This window comes from Amborella trichopoda, chromosome 11 (assembly GCF_054954075.1).
Source record: "Amborella trichopoda isolate Santa Cruz 75 chromosome 11, AtrichopodaSantaCruz75HAP2 v2.0, whole genome shotgun sequence".
In the NCBI taxonomy this organism is placed as follows: Eukaryota; Viridiplantae; Streptophyta; class Magnoliopsida; order Amborellales; family Amborellaceae; genus Amborella; species Amborella trichopoda.
In genome coordinates this window covers 23,252,381-23,260,481 of record NC_142346.1, presented here as the reverse complement: position 1 = coordinate 23,260,481, position 8,101 = coordinate 23,252,381, and positions in this window count along the sequence as shown.

Here is an 8,101-nt window from a genome sequence, read left to right as displayed (position 1 = left end):
CTCCCTTCATGCTTACATATTTGAATGAGACACACCCATCTCTCATGTTTTGTACTTAGGCTTAAAGCCCTCTATCAAATCACATCTCCATGTGTATCATTATCTTAAGTAGTTCATACTCAAGTACAAGGAGGAATAAAAACACAGGGTCTTCAAAACCGACTCTTTCAAATTTCTTAGCACCTATTACAGAATGTCCATACACTCCATACATATTCAAATAGCCAAAAAAAAAACAAAGAAGTATATGAAACTTAAAATAAAAGGTTCACTGAATCATCTTTTCCTATATGATCTTACCAGGTAATATAAGATAAATTTCATACCTCAAAATCATATAGTGTGGTACCTGGGCTTTATTGATTTTTTGCTTTTACTTGTTAGCGAGCTTTTGTGATCTTGGAAGAGCACGCAATTGATAGAGAATATAGTGTTCATCGATTTCACATGTCACAAAGTGTCCATCTCTTTGGTACTTGGAATATCCTTTTCTCATACCGTGAAGAAATAATCTTCTTCATCCTATCATTTCAAATATCACAAATTTGATTATCTCACTGATCTTTAACATTTATTTGTTACCACCAAGTATCTCTATGTATCATTTCATCTCAAAGAAACCAAGATGCCTTTAGAGTATTATGTTTCTTCTTCTTTCTGCTTTTTCATATCGAATACTCTTCATATAGAGTATCATATCTTGTCAACTATGTATTACATCTCTCTGAAGTTGTACTATAATAAACCATACTCATAACACACTATAAAATCATTTAAAATGAGCTTTACAAATGTCTCCATAAGTAGGAATCCAAATATGCGCATTAACATGCCACATCTTTTAATATACTGCAGCATAGAGCATAAGCATCCCGCACTAAAAATATGATATCTCTCAACTTACAAAAAATTTCTCTTCGAATCCTTTCAAGTATTAAAATAGACTAAAAAATATAAAATAGTGCTCAGATCCATCTCTAAATCATATCATTTAGTGAGTCTTTGATTTTGTGACATGTACGTCACAATGCAATTTTTTCGGCAAAAAATCAGGTTGAGCACCTCTCAATAAAAAAAATTTGTTTATCTCAATCTTCAATCCTTTTTGTTAAAAACTAGACTCAAAACTAAATCATAACATCATGGATTGAATCCCAAATAATATCTTTCTTCTAAGAAATAAATAAGTGACATTCAGATCACAAAATAAATCATACTGCAGAATTAATTTTCTCTCTACCCTTGTAGAGTTTTCCTTTCAAATTAATTTTGTTTAAAAGTAGACACATAATGGTAGCACATATATGTCCACAAGCCTCATATCACTATGTTAAGTACACTTGATAATTATAGTTATTTAAGTCTCAATGAAGAGCACACCATAATTGCAAAAAATTTAGGATGATCTCTCTTCAATCCAAATTTTATTCATCTATTCGTATAGATATTTCTATCTAAAATAAATTTTATTAGAAACTAGACTTAGAATGGAAGTTTAAAAACTTAGTGTGAGCCATAAAACAAAATGTTAAGAATAGAAATAAAATATTGATTTCCAAGTTATGGAAATATTTTTCGTTGCAAAAAACAGTACTTGGGCACCCTTTAATAAATCGATCATATCTTTCTAATCACAATGAATTTCTTGATGAATTTCTTTTTACTTGAAAGTAGACTCAATTTTATGTGTCACAAAAAAATTTTAGCAAGAAATAAGATTATATTATTTCTGGAAATAATTACGGAACTCAATTGACAATTCCTGGATTTGGCAAGGTCAGAACTGACATCTTTCATTCATGAGTCCATAAACTCTCAATTCCCTTAGGATCTCCCACCGAAATATTTTTGGTAGATCTTACTCTCAAAGACACAAAATCATTGACGTATGTAATAGAAGAATATATTATTATCTTCTTTATATAACTGCTCCAAAATAGCATTGAATATCCATTCTGCAGAGTGTCTTTCTCGTTATGTTGAATGTTTTAATAATTCTTAACCTGGGTGTATTACTTGACCACAAAGATTATTAGCTGTCTCATATCTCATTCCCAAGTTTGGTATCGACTCAATAAAGAGAAAAGACATCTAGTGACATTAATTATCAACCTTGCTCTAATACCAATGAAAGAAATGCCAATACGATCTTGCCAGGATTTTATTTTTTATTTTTAACAGACCCCTTTTCTTTTCCTTTCATTTTTCTTTTAGCAAAGATCACATACAACTAGCCTTATTACAATAACTTTTGTTTCAAAGAAAATAAAAAATTACAAATCCAATATCTTAAAAACTTTGTTGTCACTAAACCAATTTTATTTAATCAAATAAAATAACCTCAAATCTTGTGCTTAAGAATATAAAAACTGTATAATTAAAATCCAAGAAACAAAATATAAGAGTGCCGGAGATTACCTCAACCGAGCTTATTACACCCCACACCGAATCACCACTATCCGATGGTGCAGGATTAAGTCTAGCTTCGCTTTCGAACCAGGAAATCAAATTTCGACCAAACTATTTCTTATAACCCTTTTGTAGCTCATCAAGCCTAGATCCTAACCTCAAGAAAATTGTCGCATATTTCTCAACCCTTAGCATATAAGATGAGAGAGAAAATGGGAGGAGACCTTTACGGTTGGGACGTGCCCCCCTCTATGGGTAGGAGAGAGGTGTAGAGAGGGGGAGAGGAGAGAGAGTTTGGGGCGAGCCCCCTAGAGAGAGAAGAGAGGAGCGAGAGATATGGGAGAGAAGAGAGAAGTTCTGTAGAGAATAAGGAGGATACACCGCTATTTATAGTGAAAATTTGAGTTTAGGGTTTCTCATAATTGCATCTTAAGTAAGATTGAACATGGACTGTCGATCAAGGGTGACTTGTGGGGTGAGAGGTCTGAGTCATCCATTCTATAGATGGGCCATCAGCATTATGAAATGTACATGTACCCTTATCCCCCTTTCCTAAACCATTTTTCTATCAATAGAAATTAGATAAAATAATTTTAATCAAAATATTGAGCATACTATAAAATAGCAAAAGTCTACTCAATTTTTCCAAAAAATCTTTCAAAGATATATCAAGTCAATAACTTCCAACCATATGGCTACATGCCATATCACCACAAAAATAGGAAAGATAATGAGGGAGGGGCGTGCCACCCAAGGGAGGCACTCATGGGCCCCATCTTCTAAAAATATGGTGGGTCCATGTGAACAATGGGCTCTCATGGTATTTTTATATTTTGTAAATCAATAAAATAATTTTATAATATTATTTGAATATTTAAACCATTGTAAAATCAATATCTTTAATTTTATAAATCCAGAAATAAATATCTAGTGATTCATAAAAATTCAAATAATAATTATAGAATAATTATATCATAAAACATACACAGTTAAAATAATTTGATGGGAATATGATCCATATGGTTTAAGAATTGAATCAACAATCATGGGGCACTCCACCGTCAATTGTGGACTACGGACCTTACTTGCTTTATCAGATCGACTCAGTATTTCCCATGACCCACAGTCCAAGCAGGGGTTTATTAGCAGGTCACCAAAGTTTGGTTGATGAGCTGAGGGGTCGCAATCCCAGTTTATGGATTACAGGTCCTCCCCTAGAGACGAGTCAAGTTCACCAAGACTTGATGCGACCACAACTCAATGACGCATAAAGGTATCTCTCACACATGCATACGCTTTACCCTAAAAGGTAGATTTCTGACTTTTTCGAACGGTCTATCGATATGCATGCTGTGTGATGACACATAGATGAGGCTTTAGCCCTTGTTTTTGTAGGCTACTATCATACACAAGGGTCACACAGTCCATCGGCTCACTCATCCGAGCATATTCTCCAACCTCATCAAGGCTCATTCAAACACTTCTCAATTTGTTCTTTATGCTCAGGTAACATGAGTTATTTCTAACCGACTGGCATAGATCATTAAGCACAGTTCGATATCAGCAAATAACGTTTGCTTAGTATGATCCACGAGGGACCACACTCACACTGAGTTCATGTTCCACTATATCATTTCATTTTACAAGCACTCATTAGGCCTTTAAAAGCCACATAAACCCAACATCTCCCACTTAACATTTGAAGGCCTTACATTATCTATTCATTACTTTCTCTCATCTGCATCTCTCTCTCAATTACAATCTCTATCTCAAGCATTTTTCACTTATCATCTCTCAATGTATTAATCATGGCTTTCGTCATCAATAATTTCACAAAAAGGACTTATATAGGCAACGCCTTTTTTTTTTTTTTTTTTGCTGCTCCGATCTCGTTATAAAAGTGGTCGTAGCCCATCTTTCATATCGCATCGCGAATCACGGACTTGTTGTCGCATAAAACTATCACGTACTCTCATCGTATGGGGTCCTATGTTCATGGGCTCAAAGGAGTTTAAATAAGTTGCTCCCTTCTGTAGGCATATAACCAGGTTTTATGGGTGAACCACATTATAGTCTGTTGTTCCATCTGGCCTGTCAAATACTAGTAGGTGCTCCCACTGGAATATTTAGTTTATATGGATATCGATCTTTCTCAATCTCACATCATTCCTCAGGTGATAGAAACATAATTTTACATGCTTGATGTTCTTATGAAATTGTGGCTCCTTTGACACGCATATCGTAGTCGTGTTGTCACAAAAAATCCTTATTGCCTCACAACGCATGGAGTCAAAGTTAAGTCGATTAAGAAATTTCTTAATACATACGACATCTTTGGCCCTCAGACAAAACGCGACGTACTTTGCCTCCATAATGGATAATTCCACCACATCTTGTTTCTTTGATTTCCAAGAATCTGTACCCCTTCCAAGTATGAATACATATCTAGTTGTAAACTTTGCATCATCTTAATCCATGTGATAGCTTACACCTGTATATCTGAATATTCAAGTAGCTAAAAGAAACGTGGGATTTGTAGCAGCTCTCTTTCAATTATTGCACATATAATATATAGAATCTCAACATTCTTATGCTTATATCATGAGGCAGCATAGCAAGTCTCACGCAATAAGTAATTCAATGCCCATTGGTTTCACAATATGCACAACCTTTATAAACCACAAAGATTCAACCACACTAGTCATTTTGGTAATAAATCCATACAAACCAAGTTATCATAACATGTGTCAATGAAGCCTAGCAAGTTAGCCTTCCTACAATATTCCCTATGGTTCAAGGTCTTAGGTAATTGATGATTCTAAATAACTACAAACATGAGTAAAGGCATATGGGTATTTTAAAAACCTGTGCATGACAGACTTTCTCCTAATTTTATAAATACCTTGAAGGCATAATGGTTTTCTCCCTTTTAAAAATTGACTTGGTGTACATATCCCAAGCAATGTTTAGATAATAGTATGACAGTTTAACATGATTTTCTATAAAGACTTAAATGACCTTGCAAGACAATTTGTTTTTTTTTTTTTCTCAAATCATCCATGTTATTTTTAAAATACATATTTCCGCATTCACCTTTAATTTCCTACCAAGTCAAATTCATGATCACAAAAATAAATCATAAAGACCATCTTATAATTTTATCCAAAATAAAGCGTGACTAAAGAAAGGTTATTAAATCCTTAACAAAATACTTTCATTTTGGCAAATATGGATATTTTATCATGATATTATCATCACATGCAATACATCATATTATAGACATTATTGGGAAGATGGTCACTAAAATCAAGTTCCATTAGAACACTCCCTCCGTGCTTACATATTTGAATGAGCCACACCCAACTCTTGCGTTTCATACTTAGGCTTAAAGCCCTCGATCAAACCACATATCCATGTATATCACTTTCTTAAGTAATTCATATTCAAGCACAAGGAAGTATAAAAATACAAGGTCTTCAAAACCGGCTCTCTCGAATTTGTTAGCACCTAACACCTAATGTCCATACACTCCATACATATTCAAATAGCTAAAAACAAAGAAAAAAGAAAAAAGTATATGAAACTTAAAATAAAAGGTTTACTTAATCCTCTTTTCCTATATGATTTTATCATATAATATGAGATAGATTTCATATCTCAAAATCATGAAGTGTAGTACTTTGGCATTCTTGATTATTTGCTTTTACTTGTTGACGAGCTTTTGTGATCTTGGAAGAGCACACAACTGATATAAAATATAGTGTTTATATATTCCACATGTCACGAAGTATCTATTTCTTCGGCACTTGGATTCTCCCTTTGTCACATTGTGAAGAAATAATCTTCTTCATCCCATAATTTCAAATATCACAAATTTAATTATTCCACTGATCTTTAACATTTCTTTGCTACCACCAAGTCTCTCTATGTATCCTTTCATCTTGAAGAAACCAATATGCTTTTAGCGTATTGTGTTTCTTTTTCTTTCTACTATTCTCATATCGAATACTCTTCATATAGAGTATCATATCTTGTCGATTATGTATTACATCTCTTTGAAGTTGTACTATAATAAACCATACTTATGACACACTATAAAACCTTTTAAAATAAGTCTTAAAAAGGTCTTCATAATTAGGAATCCAAATATGTACCTTAACATGCCATATATTTTAATATATTGCAGCATAGAACATACGCATCCCACAATAAACATATGTTATCTCTCAACTTAAAAAAAAATTATCTTTGAATCCTTTTGAGCATTGAATAAAATAAAAAATATAAAATAATGCTCAGTTCCATCCCTAAATCATACAATTTAGTGTGTCTTTGTTTTTGTGACATTTACGTCACATTGCAATTTTTTCAGCAGAAAATCAGGTTGAGCACCTCCCAATAAAAAAAAAAAATTTATCTCAATTCTTAAAGAATTCCTTTCTGAAATATTTTTCTAAAAAAGCTAGACTCAAAAACAAATCATAACATCATGGTGTGAATCCCAAATAATATTTTTTTCAGAGAAGTAAATAAGTGACATTCAGATCACAAAATAAATCATACTGCAGAGTTTCAGGATGTTATTGTCTAGTAAAATTGTATTTTCTCTCTACCCTTGTGGAGTTTTCATTTCAAACTTATTTTGTTTAAAAGTAGACACATAATAGTAGTACATATATATCCACAAGCCTCATATCACTTTGTTAAGTATGCTTAATAATTATAGCTATTTAAGTCTCAATAAAGAGCACACCATAATTGCAGAAAATTTAGGATGACCTCTCTTCAATCTAAAATTTTTATTCAGCTTTTCTAATAGATATTTTCCTCTCAAATAAATTTCATTAGAAACTAGTCTCAGAATGGAAGCCTAAAAACTTAGAGTAAGCCATAAAACATTATGCTAAGAATAGAAATAAAATATTGATTTCCTAGTCATAGAAATAATTTTCGTTTCAGAAAACAACACTTGCACGCTCTTCAATAAATCGATCATATCTTTTAAACCACATGGAATTTCTTGATGAGGTTTTTTTTGTTTGAAAGTAGGCTCAATTATATGTGTCATAAAAAAATTTCAATAAGAAATAAGATTATATCATTGGTACGAAAATCATGGAACTCAGTTGACAGTTCTTGGATTTTGCATGGTCAGAAATGTCAAATTTCATTCATGAGTTCTTAACTCTCAATTCTCTTAGGATCTCCCACTATAATTTTGTAGGTAGATCCTAATCTCAAAGATACACAAAATCACTGCAATCTGTAATAGAAGAATACATCATTATCTTCTTCATATAACTGCTCCAAAATAGCATAGAATACCCATTCTGTATAGTACCTTTCTCAGTGTGTTGAATGTTTTAATAATTCTTAACTAAGATGTATTACTTAACCACAAAGATTACTAGCTTTCTCATATCTCATTTTTAAGCTTGGTCTCGACTCAAAAAAGAGAAAAGACATCTAGTGGCATCAAATATCAACCTTTATTTGATATCACCAATATGATCTTGTCGGAATTTTTTTTTTTTTTTTTACACACCCATTTTCTTTTCTTTTTCTTTTTCATACAAGTAACCTTATTACAATAACACTTTCTTCAAAGAAAATAAAACCTTACAAATCCAAGATATTAAAAACTTGGTTACCACTAAACCAATTTTGTTTAATAAAAAAAAAAAACTTCAAA